This window comes from Camelus dromedarius, chromosome 13 (assembly GCF_036321535.1).
Source record: "Camelus dromedarius isolate mCamDro1 chromosome 13, mCamDro1.pat, whole genome shotgun sequence".
Lineage (NCBI taxonomy): Eukaryota > Metazoa > Chordata > Mammalia > Artiodactyla > Camelidae > Camelus > Camelus dromedarius.
The window spans coordinates 24,740,566-24,760,713 of NC_087448.1; the positions used below are offsets into that span (position 1 = coordinate 24,740,566).

The window sequence follows — 20,148 nt, forward strand, 5'->3', positions numbered from 1 at the left end:
TTTATTCAACAAATATTATTAAGACTGATTTTATTTTAGCCACTCTGCTAGGAAATGGGAAAATATTAGTAAATAAAATGCAGGTGAATTATATCTAGAAAAATCTCTTCTTGAAAAGATCTTCCTTCCATCTCTGGCTACAGAGTTTCATTTCCATGATCTGATAGTGAACCAAGACCAGGTGGATGACAACATGTTTAAATTCTCATACTGTATTTTTTTCGCTTCTTCAATATCTACAGCGTGTAGACATGAACCCAGTGAACATTCAGTCAATGCATACTGAACTGGATTTTTATCGTTGTTTGTCCAGTAAAGTTACTCCAACATCATGACCATCCAAGGCTTAGAAGACGGCTACTTTTTCTCTCCTTCCTTGGCTCACACCAACTCAAGTGCAGACAATTGTTTTAGTTTTCTTGGTATGCAATGCTGTGAGTAAAAGGACTTGTAGTGTCAAACCTATTGGCTAAAATAAGGCAGGGAAGGACACAAAATATAATAACACTAGAAAATGTTGCAGACGTGAAGACTATATTTACCAGTTACAAAACAGCCTGGCATTAGGGATACGATGTCTAACTTTAGAACCAGGGTTGCAGTTCTTACCTCTCTCTTATATAATGGTGTGATCTTGGACAAGACATTTCAGCTTCCTGGGTTTTAATGTCCTCATCTGTAATAGGCAAAGATTAGAAAAGGTTACTTTAAAATCAATAGTATTATTATAGGCAAAAATCTGGCCAAAGCATCTAGACTATCTCAGTTCCGTAGGCCTGATAGTCATCCTAGTGTTTAATAGTCCTCCTCAAGGCAGTTCTAACTTATGCACGTTCCCAAGCAGGGTGCTGAAGCATAAAAAGAGTTTTTCCTGGGATCCACATGGTCAAGATGTTAGCCGTGTTGTTTATTCCCACCCTGATTCTTCTCATAGTATGCTGTCTTCCTTCCCCTCCCATTCAGAAATAAATGAGGAAAGAATGAGGATAAAATGTAGCAATGACTTTGAGGCAAATAATGTTCTTTTCCCACTTCAAGAAAAAGGCTCTTTCAATTCAGTCTTTCATGTTTCTTTACCTGTCACTGACTTTTTCTTCCTAAATTTTAGGTATAGTTTCACTTTTACAGATGAAAGCATGAGTCTCCAAATTCATGATTTCTGACTTAAATGAACAACAACCTGGCTTCTGTAAGTTTAAACACATAATCTGTCCAGATGCTCCAAAAGTCTCACTTACACACATATCTCCTAATTCCATCCCTACTAATATATATATATACACACACACACACACACACACACATACACACACATATATATATATTATACTCTTTTAAAATACACAGTGAATATTTAAGGGTTGATCCTTAAGATAAGGAAAGGAGGATTATTTCTTTACTTCTTAGCCCATTATATGGCTTGCACCTCTTCTTACTCCCATGTTGTCTGGTCAATATTTTTTCCATAGCACATACCGAAATGCCTAGCTCCCCTAGCAGACTACAAGCTTTGTAGAGTAGGCTCTGTGTTTTACTGATATTAGATCCATCACCTAACATATAATTTGACTTGCTGAATAAACTGAATAGATGGATGAATATGAGATCCTTCCTAACAACAAGGGCTTTTAAGAATATTTCTATAACTGAACTGCCACTGTGAATTCATATCTATATGTAAATAATGGGTGGGGCCATCGGGCAACTTGGAATTTAAAACAGAATTGCTATGAAACTTTGCATTTGGATTCAGGGAAAGTAAAGTGCTAGGAATTGAGAGAAAGAGACAGACAAGTCTTCTCTCATCATCAAGGCAACAAAACTTCAGCTTTGTTCACTACAAAATGGCACAGAGGTTGCCTTCAGTCATGACCTCAGCTACCTGGTTTTAGAATAATCTGAGAATGACAGAAAAATATGAGTCTCAGTTCATATTTCAGAGTCTCTTAAAAAAAGGCAATCCCTCACACCATACACAAAAATAAACTCAAATTGACTTAAAGGCTTAAATGTAAGACAAGACACAACAAGTCTCCTAGAAGAAAACATAGGCGAAACATGCTCTGACATAAATCTTAGCAATGTTCTCCTAGGGCAGTTTACCCAGGCAATAGATATAAAAGCAAAAATAAACAAATGGGACCTAATTAAACTTATAAACTTTTGCAGAGCAAAGGAAACCATAAGCAAAACAAAAAGACAACCTATGGAATGGAAGAAAATATTTGCAAATGATGTGACTGACAAAGGTTTAATTTCCAGAATATATAAACAGCTCATACAACTTAATAACAAAAAATGAACAACCCAATCCAAAACTGGGCAGAAGACCTAAACAAGCAATTCTGCAATGAAGACATACACATGGTCAATAGGCATATGAAAAAATGCTCAATATTGTTAATTATCAAAGAAATGAAATCAAGACTACGATGAGGTATCATCTCACACCAGGCAGAATGGCCATCATTCAAACATCCACAAAAGATGAATGCTGGAGAGGCTGTGGAGAAAAGGGAACCCTCCTACACTGCTGGTGAGAATGTAGCTTGGTGCAGCCGTAATGGAAAACAGTATGGAAATTCCTCAAAAAACTAAAAATAGATTTACCATATGCTCCAACAAGCCCACTCCTGGGCTTATATCTGGAAGGAACTCTAATTCGAAGAGATACACGTACCTCAATGTACACAGCAGCACTATTTACAATAGGCAAGACATGGAAACGAGGCTGAGGTCCACCTTCAAGGTAACACAGGGGGAGCTATGCTGACCTACTGTCCAGCAAAACAAGCAAAGCCTGTGAACTGTATTTTAAGAACAAAAACAAGGAACAAAAATTTAGTCTCTGGAAATTGTCCTAATGGCATACAGCAAATGAGGAAACATTTATTCAAGAAAACCTACTATAACTCGGTAAGAATACTGAGTCTGTGCAATTGAGCAACAGCCTGCTCTCTCCATCACTAAAGGAGTATTAATAAAATGGCCAAATTTAGGCCAAAAAACCAAACGACCAGAGGCTAACTGCTCCAGCATGTCCTAATACAGGGCTGAGAGATTTTGATCAGGTGGAGAGGCAGTTTATAAGGAAAGAGACCTCTGACACTTTCCCCAAAAGAACTGACTGTATTTGAAATAGAGTTTGATGAATTTCAAGCCTAAGGATGTTGGTGTTCCTGAAAACAATAGCTCCTCTTAATTAGGAGTAAAAAGCATAACCACAGGCCAGCTAGTTCACTAGAGAGAAACAGAGAAAGAGATAACTAAGAAGTACCCTCCTGAGTACCAAAGATAAAGACTGTTCTCAAAAGAATACTCCTGCCTGAGTTTAATTGGATCAGACTACAGAGCTATTTGTGCCTCAGGACACCGTCAAAAACAGTAGAGTAATCAACTAGCAATTAGTGGAATCTCACAGGTGGGTGTGATACCAAATGAGTCAGAATGATCAGGAAAGGAGACACCCAAAGGGAATCCTGCCAGAACCACTGTCATCCCCGATAACTGTGTGCATGCCCATGGCTGCGCCCTCTCAGACACGGACGGTTTCACACCGCAGGGGAGGTAAACGCCACTAAAACAGTCCAGCATGTCACTAGACAAAGAAATAAGCAAATAACAGTAAGAACAGGCCTCAGAGCAGGGGAGGGGAATCATTAGTGCTTGCCTAGAGTTGGAGGTAGGCAGACGGGGAGGTGATGGATCAGGAGGGTGGGGTTTCTTCTTAGACTGATGCAAATGTTCTCAGGTTGACTGTGGTCCTGGCTGTACAACTGAAAATATATTAAAAGCCACAGGTGCATTAAATGGTAAGTGAGTTATATTTCAAAACAGATGTTTTTTTTAAAAAGACTCAATGGTACTTTTTAGGCATAGGAAATGACAGTCCTTGCTCAAATACTGACATTATTTAGACAGACAAGTGAAAGAAATATTTTTCAGCCAAAGAGAAAATTGTAGACTCGCCTGGGTTTATTCAAATTGTTTGGCAGGGGACCTGTGGGAACTGGTTTCTGGGTTGTCCAGCCAGCATTTCCAGTGACCAGCAGCAGTGATGTCAGGGTGGCACGTCATTTGTCATGTTTGTTACTGGCTGAAATAAACACACCTGCCTGTGGGCCATGCACGGGACACGTGATATTTTCCCAAAGAGGCTGTGTTAAGCACTCTACAATCCTGTGTATTTTATCACTAATCTCCTATTGACCTTATGCCTGTGAGCCTCAGACCACTAAGGAAAGTGAAAGTTAACTAGATACGTGAATCTAATTAGAAAGCTCCATGTCCTCCTCTTTCCTTAAAGAGCTTGCAATTTTCGGGTGATGTTCAGTTTTTATGACGACTTTTGGGTTTGTTAGCTAGACATTTTCTTTAACTCTTCATTCATTTGCTTTCTCAAAACTGATTCCTAAGTTTTGATATGGCTGAGTCAAACAGCCTTAGAGAAGTTCATTCTAACTTGAAAAGGAGTTTTTGTAGTCAGCTCCTGTTACTTATTTAGCATTGGCTGAGGAAAGCCATTCCTCTGCAAAGAAAGTTCTATTCTGTGACTTTCAGTGTGGCATGGAGGGGGCATATTTAGGAGGAAAAAGGTAACCAACTTAGACAGCCAAATCAGTAAAACTCACTAGGCTGATATGTATTCAGTCATCCGGCATCACTAATTCAATACGTGCCATGTACAGTGGGGGCGCTTAGGGACATGACAGTGCCTAAAACAGACGTGGCACCTACACTCAGGAAAGGCACCTCCAGGGGCCTTGCCCCTGTGGTCAGCTCAAACTGGCAACCTGACCAGATGTCTGTGCTGCAGACTGTTGTTTCTATGCCTAACCAGTTTGCTTTTCTTGCCTCAGAGAGAGGGAATATCCCAAGTCTTTGTATTCAGAGGAAGGTTTACCCTCATTTCCCTGTGTGTCTGTCCAAAAGAGGCTAGAGAAATGAAGTAATGGATTATAGATGTTTACACAATCTTGACAGATAGCCTACATTATGATGCAAAATTACCAACAAGTTTACTGTGCTTAACTTTGGGCTATGTGTGAAACTGAACTATAGTAACAAAAGCTTTTTCCTTATGCACCACTTCCCAATTCTCAAAGCACTTCTAGGAATGCGGAAGATGGCGGAGTAGAAGGATGCTCGCAGGTCACCCTCACCCACAAATACACCAAGACCCACATCTACAGATCCACTCAGCCAACCAGAGCACCTGTGGAACTCCGACAGAACATCGCCCTCTTCAAAAGATAAAGACGCCAAAAATCTGGTAGGAGAAAAGGAAAAAAGAAAGAACAAAAGGCATAGCAGCGCGGGCGGGTCCCACGGGGAGGGAGCGGCAAAGGAGGACTGGCGCTCGCTCGCTGGGTCTCCCCTCTCCAACTGAGAGGCCAGCGGGACGGAGGGGTAGCCTCCAAGGCTCGGATCTGTACAGAGCAGCCCTTGACTAACAGAACTAAGTTAAATGGGCACAGAGCGTCCCCCTGACACGCAGCCTAATATGCGGGCCGGCAGCGGCGGGCAGGGCCAGGCTGCACAAGCTGGGCAGAGGACGGAAGTGGCTGCACGGAGGCAGCCCCGGGGGAACGCAAGTTTACTCCATAAACCACAGTGCCAAAGAGGTATGAGCAAGATGAAGAAGCAGAAAAACCTTTCCCAATTAAAAGAACAAGAGAAATCCCCTGAAAGGAAGATCAACGAAATAGACATCGATAGCCTACTAGATCAAGATTTCAAAAAAGGACTGATCGAATTGCTGAAGGAATTAAAAAAGATAGTGTTTAGAGATATAAAATATGTCAAAAATGAAATTGAAGCTATAAAGAAGAGCCAAGTAGAATGGGTAAACTCACTGGCTGAGATGAGGAATGATCTAATAGCTGTGCAAAGCTGACTAGATAATGCAGAGGAACGAATTAGTGATCTAGAAGACAGGGCAATAGAAAGCACCCATTCAGAAGAACTACAAGAGAAGCAAATAAAAAATAATGAAAATAGCATAAGGGACCTATGGGATAATATAAAGCGTCCCAATCTTCGCATAATAGGGGTCCCAGAAGGAGAAGAAAGATCAAAGGGGATTGAAAAGGTTTTTGAAGAAATCATGACTGAAAACTTCCCAAACTTAAAGAAGGAATCAGATATCCAAGTACAGGAAGCTCAGAGGGTCCCAAACAGGAAGAACCCAAATAGACCCACACCAAGACATAACCATACTCAAGATGGCCAGAGTCAAGGATAAAGAAATGATTCTAAAGGCAGCAAGAGAAAAGCAAAGAGTAAGTTACAAGGGAACCCCCATAAGGCTCTCAGCTGATTTCTCTACACAAACACTACAGGCCAGAAGGGAGTGGCAACATATATTCAAAGCCCTGAATGAAAAAAAAGATGCAGCCTAGGATCCTTCATCCAGCAAGGCTATCCTTGAGGATAGAAGGAGAAATAAAGAGTTTCACAGACAAAAAAAAAAAAAGCTGCAGGAGTTTAGCAACACTAAACACATGCTAAAAGAAATATTGAAAGGGCTATTCTAAATAGAAAAGCAGCAGGATGCTACAGAAATGAGAAACTCACAATTGGAAAGGTGATAACTCATGAATTACAAATAAACACGAAATTATAAAAGAAGACATACAAATCACTGAGAGTGGGAGAGGGAGGCAGTGAAATATAGAATATTTTTTTCTTTCTTTTTTAAATTTTGTTAACAGTAGGATGGGTTTGAGATCATGTTACTATCAGTTTAATAAAAACAGTTATAGTAATGGGTTGATAGATTTACAAAACAGGGTAACCACAAGCCAAAAACTTACAAAGGAATCACAAAAATTAAATAAAATCCATGATAATACAAAGGAAAATTACCAAACCACAAAAGGAAGAAGAAAGGAACAAAGAGGAAATACCAATTCAACCGCAAAGATAAGTTCAAAATGGCAATAAACACACATCTATCATTAATTACTGTAAATGTTAATGGACTAAATGCTCCAGTCAAAAGACATAGAGTGGCAGACTGGATAATAAAGCAAGAACCTTCAATATGCTGCATACAAGAGACCCACTTTAGGGAGAAGGACACATATAGATTGAGAGTGAAAGGATGGAAAAGGATATTCCATGCAAATGGAAAAGCCAAAAAAGCGGGTGTTGCAGTACTGATTTCAGACAAAATACACTTTAAAACACAGGCCATAAAGAAAGATAAAGAAGGACATTTTATAATGATTAAAGGAGTGATACAAGATGAGGATATTACACTCATTAATATATATGCACCCAATATAGGAGCACCTAAGTACATAGAACAATTACTAACAGAGATAAAGGGGGATATTGATGGGAATACAATCATAGTTGGAGATTTTAACACTGCATTAACATCACTAGACAGATCTTCCAGGCAGAAAATAACAAGGCAACAGAGAAATTAAATAATATGATAGAAAAACTAGATTTGGTGGATATTTTCAGAGCATTACACCCCAAAAAAATAGGATATACTTTCTTTTCAAGTGCACATGGAACATTTTCCAGGACCGATCATGTACTTGGGCACAAAAGAAACCTCAACAATTTTAAGAAGATAGAAATTATCTCAAGCATCTTTACTGACCACAATGCCATGAAACTGGAAATCAACAACAGAGAAACAAAGGAGAAAAAAAGGAAAGCATGGAGATTAAACAATATGTTATTGAAAAACAATGGATCAATGAGGAAATCAAAGCTGAAATTAAAAAATACCTTGAGACAAATGATAATGAAAGCACAACCACTCAAAATCTATGGGACACAGCAAAGGCAGTGCTAAGAGGGAAGTTTATAGCGATACAGGCCTTCCTCAAAAAAGAAGAACAATCTCAAGTAAACAATTTAACCCACCACCTGAATGAACTACAAAAAGAAGAACAAAAAGGCCCAAAAAGCAGCAGAAGGAAGGAAATAATAAAGATCAGAGAGGAAATAAATACAATAGAGATTAACAAGACCATAGAAAAAATCAACCAAACCAAAAGCTGGTTTTTTGAAAAAGTAAATAAAATCGACAAACCTCTGGCCAAACTCACAAAGAAGAAAAAAGAGAGAGCACAAATTATCAAAATAAGAAAGGAAAATGGAGAAATTACAACAAACAAAATAGAAATACAGAATATCATACGAGAATATTATGAAAAACTATATGGAACCAAACTGGATAACCTAGAGGAGATGGACAAGTTTCTGGAAACATACTGTCCACCAAAACTGAATCAAGAAGAATCTGAATGCTTGAACAATCTGATCACTAGAAAGGAAATAGATATAGCAATTAAAAACCTCCCTACAAATAAAAGTCCAGGACCAGACGGCTTCACCAGGGAATTCTACCAAACATACAAAGAAGAACTCATACCAGTCCTTCTCAAACTCTTCCAGACGATTGAAAAGGAGGGAATACTCCCAAACTCATTCTATGAAGCCACCATCACCCTGATACCAAAACCAGGCAAAGACACTACCAAAAAAGAGAATTGTAGGCCAATATCACTGATGAACATAGACGCCAAAATCCTCACCAAAATTTTAGCAAATAGAATCCAACAACACATAAAAAAGATTATACATCATGACCAAGTGGGGTTCATCCCAGGGACACAAGGCTGGTTCAACATACGCAAATCAATCAGTGTAATACATCACATCAACAAGAGAAAGGACAAAAACCACATGATCATCTCAATCGATGCAGAAAAAGTGTTTGATAAAATTCAACACCCATTTATGATAAAAACTCTCGCCAAAGTGGGTATAGAGGGGACATATCTCAACATAATAAAAGCTATATATGACAAACCTACAGCCAGCATAGTATTCAATGGTGAAAAACTCAAAAGCTTCCCACTAAAATCTGGGACAAGACAAGGATGCCCACTATCACCACTCCTATTCAACATAGTCCTGGAAGTCCTAGCCACAGCAGTCAGGCAAGAGAAAGGAATAAAAGTGATCCAAATTGGAAAAGAAGAGGTAAAAGTGTCATTATATGCTGATGACATGTTACTATATATAGAAAACCCTATAAGGTCCACACAAAAGCTACTCGAGCTGATTGAAGAATTCAGCAAGGTAGCAGGTTACAAAATTAACGTTCAAAAATCAGTTGCATTTCTTTACACTAACGATAAATCAACAGAAGAAGAAAGTAAAGAAACAATCCCCTTTAAAATAGCATCCAAAGTAATAAAATATCTGGGAATAAATCTAACCAAGGAGGTGAAAGAATTATACACAGAAAACTATAAACCATTGATGAAGGAAATTAAAGAAGACTTTAAAAAATGGAAAGATATCCCATGTTCTTGGATTGGGAGAATCAATATTTTTAAAATGGTCACACTGCCCAAGGCAATCTACAGATTTAATGCAATCCCTATCCAATTACCCAGGACATATTTCACAGAACTAGAACAAATCATAATAAAATTTATATGGAACCATCAAAGACCTAGAATTGCCAAAGCATTACTGAAGAGAAAGAAAGAGGCTGGAGGAATAACTCTCCCAGACTTTAGACAATACTATAGAGCTACAGTCATCAAGACAGCATGGTATTGGTACCAAAACAGATGTATAGACCAATGGAACAGAATAGAGAGCCCAGAAATGAACCCACAAACTTTTGGTCAACTCATCTTTGACAAAGGAGGCAAGAATATACATTGGAATAAAGACAGTCTCTTCAGCAAATGGTGTTGGGAAAACTGGACAGCAGCATGTAAAACAATGAAGCTAGAACACTCCCTTACACCATATACAAAAATCAACTCAAAATGGATTCAAGACTTAAACATAAGACAAGATACAATAAACCTCCTAGAGGAAAACATAGGCAAAACATTATCTGACATACATTTCAAAAATTTTCTCCTGGAAGAAATAAAAGCAAGAATAAACAAATGGGACCTAATGAAACTTACAAGCTTCTGCACAGCAAAGGAAACCAGAAATAAAACAAGAAGAAAACCTACGGAATGGGAGAAAATTTTTGCAAGTGAAACTGACAGAGGCTTGATCTCCAGAATATATAAGCAGCTCATACAACTCAATAAAAAAAAAATAAACAACCCAATCCAAAAATGGGCAGAAGACCTAAACAAGCAATTCTCCAAGGAAGACATACAAATGATCAAAAAGCACATGAAAAAATGCTCAATATCACTAATTATCAGAGAAATGCAAATCAAAACTACAATGAGGTATCACCTCACACCAGTCAGAATGGCCGTCATTCAAAAATCCACAAATGACAAATGCTGGAGAGGCTGTGGAGAAAGGGGAACCCTCCTACACTGCTGGTGGGAATGCAGTTTGGTGCAGCCACTATGGAAAACAGTGTGGAGATTCCTCAAAAGACTAGGAATAGACTTACCATATGACCCAGGAATCCCACTCCTGGGCTTGTATCCAGAAGGAAATCTACTTCAGGATGACACCTGCACCCCAATGTTCATAGCAGCACTATTTACAATAGCCAAAACATGGAAACAACCTAAATGTCCATCAACAGGTGACTGGATAAAGAAGATGTGGTATATTTATACCACGGAATACTACTCAGCCATAAAAACCGACAACATAATGTCATTTGCAGCAACATGGATGCTCCTGGAGAATGTCATTCTAAGTGAAGTAAGCCAGAAAGAGAAAGAAAAATACCATATGAGATCGCTCATATGTGGAATCTAAAAAACAAAAACAAAAACAAACAAACAAACAAAAACAAAGCGTAAATAAAGGACAGAAATAGACTCACAGACAGAGAATACAGACTTGTGGTTACCAGGGGGGTGGAGGGTGCAAAGGGATAGACTGGGATTTCAAAATTGTAGAATAGACTACACTGTATAGCACAGGGAAATACACACAAAATGTTATGATAACTCACAGAGAAAAAAATGTGACAATGAGTGTATATATGTCCATGAATAACTGAAAAATTGTGCTGAACACTGGAATTTGATACAACATTGTAAAATGATTATAAATCAATAAAAAATGTTAAAAAAATTAATAAAAAGCACTTCTATCGCTGATCGTCATGAAATGAATCGTCACATTTAAAAATTATTGACAAGAGGTTGTTACTTTTCAAAGAATTCCAGGAAGACAAGAGTTTCAGAGTAAGATGTAACTTACAAAGGGATTGGGGAAAAAAAAATTCAGTGAAGTAGAGGAAGGCAAATCTGGGTCTCATTGACAGGGTAATAAGATTAATAATGAATGGATTTCTCTTAACAATTCTCAAGCTGATTCTTGTGAAAAATAAGAAGTCAAAAATTACCAATAATCATTCAAGAGACATCCAAGCTATCAAAAACTGGAGGCAAAAAAAACCCAAGACTCTCCACGCTGTTATTGGACGTTCACATGGCTCCCTTGCTCTCACTGTGGACTCATCTTTTAGGCCAAGCTCAGGTGAGGGCTTCCAGGCCCTATGGATGTTACATCAGGTTCTCTGGGGGCGGTGTCTCACTCCCTAAGCCCTGCCTAGTCACCAGTGCACTTCAACTTTAAAACATCTTTAGGATTTGTTTCTCTGTTTTTAACATTGAAAAAACTTTTAAAATATCGTTTTTCTTTTTTTTTTAAATCCATGTAATACTTTCACTCGATTTTTAAAATAAGTTTATATAGTACTGAGAAGTATATAGAACAGCCCAGCTCAACAGGAGCATATAATAAACATGGTCCTATTAAGGACTTACCCATCAATTTATTGAGTGCTTTGTGGTTTGTTTGTTTTTTTTTAAACATGACAGGTGTTGAATTTTTTTGTCCAATGCATTTCTTGCATCTATGAAAAACAGAAATGCCCATAAGATTTTGTTTTATCGTAACTCTGTTAATGTGTAAGATTTTATTCATGGATTTTCCAATATTTAACCAGTCTTTAATTCCTAGAATAAAACCTACTTGGTAAGAATGTTTAAGTTTTTAATGCATTATTGAATTCTATTTGCTTGTAATTGATCTAAGATTTTTACTCAGATATTAGCAGGTGCGAGTCTGCATTTTCCTCTTTTTGGTGGAATCTGTCAAGTTTGGGGGGAAAATCTTTTACTTGCTTCATAAAATAAATGCAAAAGTTTTACCTCTCCCTGCAATGGAATAATTAAGGAGCATTGAGATTATATGATTTTTAAGGAGTACTTTCGAGGATGAAGCAAGTCGTAGGTGAAGCCTGATGTTTTTCAACTACTTTCCCTTTTATTCCATGGCAATTGGTCTCTGTAGATTTTTTTTTTTCTCTGCTAGGGTCAGTTTGAGTCAGAATTACTTTCCTATAAAATTATCCATCTTATCTAAGTTTTAAAAGAAACTTACCTAGAGTTTTTTATTTAATCATACTCTAAACAACATTGAGCATGGACAAGTATCACTCTTGATATTTCAGTAGTACAACCAGGGCTACAGTCATCTCAGCATAGCTGCTATTTTTTAAATTACTGGTTTTATATTCTTAGTCTTAATATATTGTACTTTAAATTTTACTATTTTGTGTAAAACTAACTAAATTTGCTTATAAACGTTCCATTAATTGGCAGATTGCCAGCTTACAGATGGATGTGCATTTTACTTTGAACATTTTTTTACTGTAAAGGAATCTCATAAAATACCTGCTAGAAATCTTTTCCCTCTTTTTCGGTGAAGTGTACTTTGGCATATGAAGCAAGAGGATACTTCGGTAGCCAAGCAAAATTTAGCATCTCTCTCTTCTAATTCCAAGTTGCACTGAAACATTGCTTTCTAGATCTTGGTAAGTCTTTGTGACAATGCCAAAGGAATTTATACTCCTGGTTTCTCACTCCTCCTTTATTATTCCCTGAACCTTCATAGCTTCACCCTTTTTCTCTTCCATCTGAAAATGACCTGCCTTTGTCTAACTACTATGAATAGTTTCCCAACATTTTCAAAGCCTCTCTCCCTTTCTCTCTTTCTCTCTCCTACATAACTCAAGTTTAAAATATTACTTCTAACAAAAGATGCTACATTTATTAAATATTAAAGTTACATTTTTTTTATCCATGCTGTCAGTGTTTTCATGATTGTAGATCTAAGGAAATACTCCTTTAGGAAAGCTTACAATACATATTCCATTTCCATTTCATTTGCTGATATTTTTTAAATGTTCCTTTATATTTTGAAGACTCTAGGTCTACGGATGTTATGCTGGGAATCAACATCGTAAAACACCCCCTTTTCACGTCTTCCCAACAAGAGGAAAACAGGAACTTGAAGTAGCGGTTTCTAGAGAATGTGGAAATAGCATATTTCATTATGTAAATAGATTGTTCCTGTACTGGCCTGCATTATGAGCAGACATTTGCTAATTACACTAAAGAACAAGACTACAAAGGCCAATTTACATTCTGTGTGTGGTGTCGTTGATTTGTTTCTCGGAACCAAAACAAGATAAAAGGTTGCAAAGATTTAATCATGCAGGTCACTTCCTTGCCTTCAGCCAGTGAGTGTCAGAGTCTGGGGTCCATCGGCCCCTCAGTAAAGTACTGGCGGCCCTGGGGAAGACTTCCAAGATCCCCTTAGCACAGACTCGGGGCTTTGGTTTCTTCCTTAGCCACCGATTGACACTGTGCTCAATATAGTAAGAAATTAAGTGAACCCAGCTGCTGGACTCCTGATTAACTGCCTCTTTCCTGTGCTCTGTCCACTTTTTCCACCATGTTTAAATAACTACTTTTTTTCTTTGAAGTACATTCTTAGTGAGATTAATTTCTTTGCTTATTCAAAGTTCTGTCTCACATTGTGTGTGTGTGTGTGTGTGTGTGTGTGTGTGTGTGTGTGTGTGTGTGTGTGTGTGTGACTTACCCACAGACTTCATTAAAACTCAGTTGTCAAGGGACAGTGGGCTGCATCCTAAAGCAGGAGCCATGGGACCTGAACTCTGCTTCTTAATTTGGTTCTTAATGGCTGAATGGTCTTAAACAATCTCTTTTGCTTTGTCTGCATATTTAAAAAATAAGGTTAACAACAGATATTTTACAGGAATATTGCAATTAACAGTATACATGAAAATATTCATAAAAAACTAAAAAACCATATGTGAAGGTAAAATGCAAGCAGACCTCAAAAAGATGAAAAAGGTAATAATTAAACATGGAAAATTAAATTTAGTGAAAGATACTTATTTAAAAGATTTCAGTACTGTTCTGTGGCAAATCCAGCATCCATAGCAATTAAAAATAAGCATACTAAATTTCTAACAGAGTCTAAATATCACTAGTTATTTCAGGTTTATTTTCAAAATTATTTATGAATGACAGGCAACTATGAGATTTTGTGGATAGTTTTTTTTTTTTTGTAGCTGCTTTTCAAGTAGTCATTTACTTAAGACAAAAATTTCATGCAAGTAGCCATGAACACTGATAATTTTTTAAAATCTATATTTACTGGAAAGTTATTTCATTGGTTACCCCAGAGTTATCTTTACTTTTGAGTTACCAAGTTTATTTTGAAATCTCTCCCATTTAGGCAGAACACTTTGACTTTTATCTAGTCACAATTTAAACAATATAATCCCCTTCTTACTTCCACAAAAAAATCTATTCGATATTTTTCCTCTCATAATTTTGGTTGTAGTTGGTGTATTTGAATATTTATAAAACTGACCAATTGCTTTCCAGGCCAACCTCACCTATCATAGCAATTTAGGACCAGGACACCCCACATCTGCTCATTTGGCACTGGCCAGTGACCCACACAGCCTGTGGCTTGACCTATTCTGTTTTAATCTTCCCAAGCACATATTTCAGATGCCCCGAGTTGGGACCACTTTCTCTTGCCTTGTTTCATAGACTGACTGAAATGCTTAACTGGTCAATACAGGGTTTTGCATTTTCTTATAGCTCAGTGTGTGAGGTTGAAGGGCAGTTTATGGAACACAAGGTACATGGACTCTTTTTCCTAAGCTTGACTCCGTTTTAACCTCATAATATCTGGTGGCATTAGATGGGGGAAGAGAGTGAGGGACAGTCTATCTGTAATCTCCGAGTGCCTCCCTCCTCGCAATCTTTGATTTAGATAAATTGATGCTTTTCTATATTGTATGAAAAGTGTGATACAAAAAATAGCTCTGAGCCCTCCTTTTCAGAAACTGTGGAGCAGCCACTGTGTTTAGGATGCCTGGTGGGGAGGGTATAGCTCACCATGCATGAGGTCCAATCCCCAGTACTTCCTCTAAAATAAAGTAAACAAGCAAACCTAATTACCTCCCCTCACCCCAAAAAAGATGCCTGGAATCCCAGATTCTTTTTTTGCTGACTCCTCCGTACCCTGGTCCAACAACTTGTCCTGGACTCACAGTACACACGGGGAGTTATGGGCATGAGCGGACTGTCCTCATTGTTTCCTTTTCTGGGCATCTAAAGTCTGGACTCATTGAATAAGAGGAAAGTCTTCTAATGTAACTTAATCTCAGTTTTGGTAAATCTTGCCTCTCCTATTTTTATCCCCATGAAATACTTATTTTCCATAGTTTTGTGGCTAAAAATTCTGTACAATAATGAGAACTGTTTAACAATTTTGAATTCTTGTTTTAAGAAAAGGTGGATACATGCTATGTAAAATGGTAACTGTCAACTTCAGAGAACCAGGGGATGTTCTTAAAAAGTACATATGAATTTGCTCTGGGTGTGGAGGATGCTTGCAACCGTTTTACTTTTCCTCCCCCTTTGGGGAGCAACCCACACCATGTCCCTTTTAGTTTTCCATCATAAACACACCCTCAAACGTGAGAGTCTCACATTAGGAGCTTAAGGACAACCTCGCAGTTTGCATTTATTGCAACAGCATTACTCCCAGCAAAAAAGCAAAGCAAGCCTTGAAATATGTAAAAGCTCTATCATTCTGGGACCAGCTTACTATATAATCATTGTCTGACAATCATGAAAACTTGTTCTTCCTAAGGAAAGAACACTCTGCACGTTATCCAAGGGTGGAGCATGGGAAATGGGTCCTGAGGTTAAGTTATCTCTGGTTCCCGGACATCTATAATTCCTTTTCTGACAAGTTCATTTGTAATGCACAATGCACATGGATAAGCTATCGGTCACGTGAACATCTGAAGGAAGACCAAAAAAAATATGTTGAATGAAAGATCATTAATCTTTTATAACAAGGTTCCAATGCAAATTTCAGTCCTGCTCTCTGCATGATACTTTGAGAACATCTAGTCTTTGGGAAGGAATAAAGTGTTAAGCCCAGGTCTCCAATAAATAAAATGAAATAGAATGTTATCTAACTCAGTAGACAAATATTTGGATTGAACAGGGTACATACAATAAACTGTGTACTTCAAAAAGTAACTAGGCTGCCCTATTTTCATTTGGTAGAAGAATTACACTGAACTCTATTTCATTGCCTACCCAAGGGCAACTGAACCACTTACCTAAATAAGAGCAACTGTGATGTTCAGGATACAAAATAGTTTAATTAAATTTATCTGCCATTTCCATCTGATTACAAAATGAGCAATGTTAATTAAATCCATAAATTCATACCCATCTCCCGTATAAATTTTAACTGAAACAAAATAAAAGAAATTGGAAAGTTAAAACCACTCTCAAAGACAAGATGTACATTTTCTTGACCATAAATGGAAAAGAAATACAAAGCAGGAGGTGGGGTCTGCTGGTTCCAGAACTGCAAACAGGTAGAGACTGCGGACAGTTTTGGCCCTTGCAGGTAATAAAAGCTAAAACTTCCCCATGGGACTATGTCATAACTCACAGCCTAAATCTAGGAGCTGCACTGAGTTTCTCCCTGCCATGAGTTTGAAGCTCCGAAGAGAGGTGCTCATATGTGAACCGATGGTTAGAGCTTTTTATAAAAGTGTATCACTAGGGAACCAACAGGAAGTAAGTGGGGACTAGAAATCAGGGAAGACTACACCACCCACAAGTCTGGCATCTGGATCTGCACTATTTACAGTATCACTGTGCAATGCAGGTCCTAAGACCCACTACAGAACATGACAGACTTCCAGTCAAGAGGAACCTGGAAACCAATATTCCAAAATTCATGATGAAAACCAATGTAGGGACAACAGCCATGAGATGAATTCAATCTGATAAAATGAAAAAAATAATTGAGCAATATGAAAGTCAATTTAAAGTATATATGTTAAGGATCTTCAAAGAGATCTAAAAAGGCATAAGTCCACTGGACAAAAAGGAAAAATAGAATAAGAACAGAGAACAGAAAATGAAAAACTAATGAAGTAAAAATAGTACAAATAAATAATACAGTAATTGAATTTTTTTTAATTGCTGTACTGGACCCAGAAATAGAGATAATTAGTGAGCAAGGAAAAAATACTGAGATGTTCTGCCAGAGCACTGCAGCAGGATAAAGAGATTAAAAATATAAAAGCGTAGTTAACAGTGATGGAAAATAGTTTGAGATGACTCAAACATGTACTAAATGGGACACCAGAAAAAGAGAACAGAAGGGATGGCAGAAAAACAGTATTTACAGTACTTAGAGAGCAAGTAGCTAATAATTTTAAAGATTTTTGGAAAGATGTGAGTATTCAGATCATGAACACTTATTCTCAAAAAAATTAGAGTAAAGCCATGTTTAAATCACATCATGGTGAAAATGCAGGTTATCAAAAATGACGAGAAAAATCTCTAAAGTCATAGTAGCAGATTACAAAGGCACAGCAATCAGATGGAGGAATAGGAGGGCGGAAGGATAGTAACAGGAGGGAGATTCAATGAAGTACCTTGTCTTATTCAAGAAGAAGCAAGATATAGAGAAAAACTTCTGGGTTAGAGAAAGTTATAGTCAAGTATGCATGTGAAAACAGAGTAGAAATACAACCTATAGCTTCCAAACTAGCAAGGGGGAAAAATGACCAATCCAATGGAAAGCAAGAAAGAAGAGGGGAAAAGTCAAACAAAAGCAAACAAGAAAAGAAGACAAATAGAAAATGGAAATATTAAAAGGTAGATAGAATCCCAAATAAATAATCACAATAAACATTGGCAGATTAACTTTTCTGATTAAAAGATATCAGATCAGACTATAAAAAATGAATACACTTCTAAAATGAAATGACTCACAATGTTAAAAAAAAAAAAAAGAGGAAAAAAAGAACAAGCCTGTCAAATATCAAGAAGCAAAAGTTGAATTATCAATATTAATATCACAGACAGCATCTAAGACTTCTTTCTAACCATGGAATACCAATTTTCTACATCCAATTATAGAGGATGATTTAATGGTGTTTTCTTCACTACCAAGTCACATGTGGGCTTTGAGGTGAACAGTTAATTTCACAAGAGATAAGATTATTTTGATTGCATTTCAAGGAGACATCTGAAAAAGGAAAGAAGCAAAGCCACTTATGATGACAGGAATATAAAAAAGGGATGGTTTCAACAGTCAAAGCCTTTTAAAAGTTGATACAAAATGTCCTTTATTTCAGCATAGGTTAGATTTATTTTCTTCATACTGTCAAGCTTCTGTTTACTCAATCAAGTTATATATGGTGTGTATGTATATGTGTGTATATATACACATATAAAGTATATTAGATTTATTGCAGCAAAGGCATTCCTCATTTCTTTCTGTACCCATGTCCTGTGACAAAAGACCTTGCAGTCTGACAAAAGAGGGGTGTATATTTTCACCCTAGGCTTCCAGTTTGGTTACGTGACTTGCAAATGCATCTTATTGGGTATCAGATGACCAAATACTTGGAAAGTGCTTGCCTTCTTGAGCTAGCTCTCTTGCACCTTTGCCACTGCCATGAGAAGAACACACCTAGTTGAGCAGAGTTCAACCAGCCCAGCCACACTTAGCCCAGATAAGCGAACCCCTAGCTAAACCCTAGACACAACAGCAAGCCCAGCTGAGATTAACAGAACCACTCAGCTGAGCCCATAGATAAATGAACCCACAAATCTATGAGAATAATAGATGATGACTGTTTTAAATCCCTGAGTTTTAGGGGTAGCTGGTTATGCAGCATTTTTGTGGCAATAGCTAAACCACACACATTGCACTATTTTCAACAATCTTTTATTCTCTCAAAGCTTTTGACTGACAGGTGCTAATTAGAGGCTCTGTCTTTGGTTTCAACCATGATTTAACACCTATGTAGAAGTTAAGAAAATCAGAAATTGAATCAAGGAATATAAAGTTTATAATTTCTATATTAAAGAGAGTGGGATTTATAATTTTCTCTTTCCATAGCATTCAACTCAATGAGCTAGAAAAATAACATTAGAATAAACACAAAGGAAGTAAAAGAAATAAAATTATAAAATAAGTGTAGAAATAAAAGAAATGGAAAGCAAAAATAAAAAGCCTTTTGAGATGTTAACCAAAACTAAAAGTTGGTTATTTGAATAAATTAATGAAATGAAAACAACTAGCATCATAACTTGAGGAGGGGGGGATTCATTAAAAACACACAGCAGGAGAAGAGAGAAGATGGCGGAGTAGAAGCACGCTCGCAGCTCACCCTCTCCCACAAATGCACCAAGACTCACATCCACAGACCCACTCAGCCAGCCAGAGCACCTGCAGAACTCCAACAGAACATCGCCCTCTTCAAAAGATAAAGACACCAAAAATCTGGTAGGAGAAAAGGAAAAAAGAAAGAACAAAAGGCAAAGCAGAGCGGGACGGGTCCCACGGGGAGGGAGCAGCAAAGGAGGACTCCTCGTGCTTGCTCGCTGGGTCTCCCCTGTCCAACTGAGAGGCCAGCAGGATGGAGGGGGAGCCTCCGAGGCGCAGATCTGTACAGAGCAGCCCTTGACTGACAGAACTAAGTTAAAGGGGCACAGAGCGTTCCTCCGACACCCAGCCTGAGACGCAGGCTGGCAACTGGGGCAGGGCCAGGCTGCCCAAGCCGGGCTGAGGACGGGGGCGGCTGCACTGAGGCAGCCCCGGGGGACTGTAGGAGGCTGTGCCATGGCTGTGGGTGCACAGGGCAGGACAACCTGGGCCCTCCATAAAACAGCACGGTTGATGTGCCCTGGGGGGAAGGGTGCATACCCCCATCTCTGAAAACCCGCATAAAGTTTTCAGGGGAAGAGAAGCGGGGCTCAGGCATAGCCACCATATCCTCCGGCG

At 38.0% G+C, this 20,148-nt stretch overlaps 1 long non-coding RNA gene across 2 annotated transcripts in view; it reads right to left on the reverse strand.

Annotated features, from left to right (window-relative positions):
* Positions 1-20,148, reverse strand: part of LOC116157225 (uncharacterized) — a 119,352-nt gene that overhangs the window by 2,351 nt on the left and 96,853 nt on the right. For both annotated transcript variants that reach the window (XR_010383506.1, XR_004141222.2), the window contains one exon: positions 610-676. This is a non-coding gene — a long non-coding RNA (uncharacterized LOC116157225). The remainder of the gene's footprint in view (positions 1-609; positions 677-20,148) is intronic.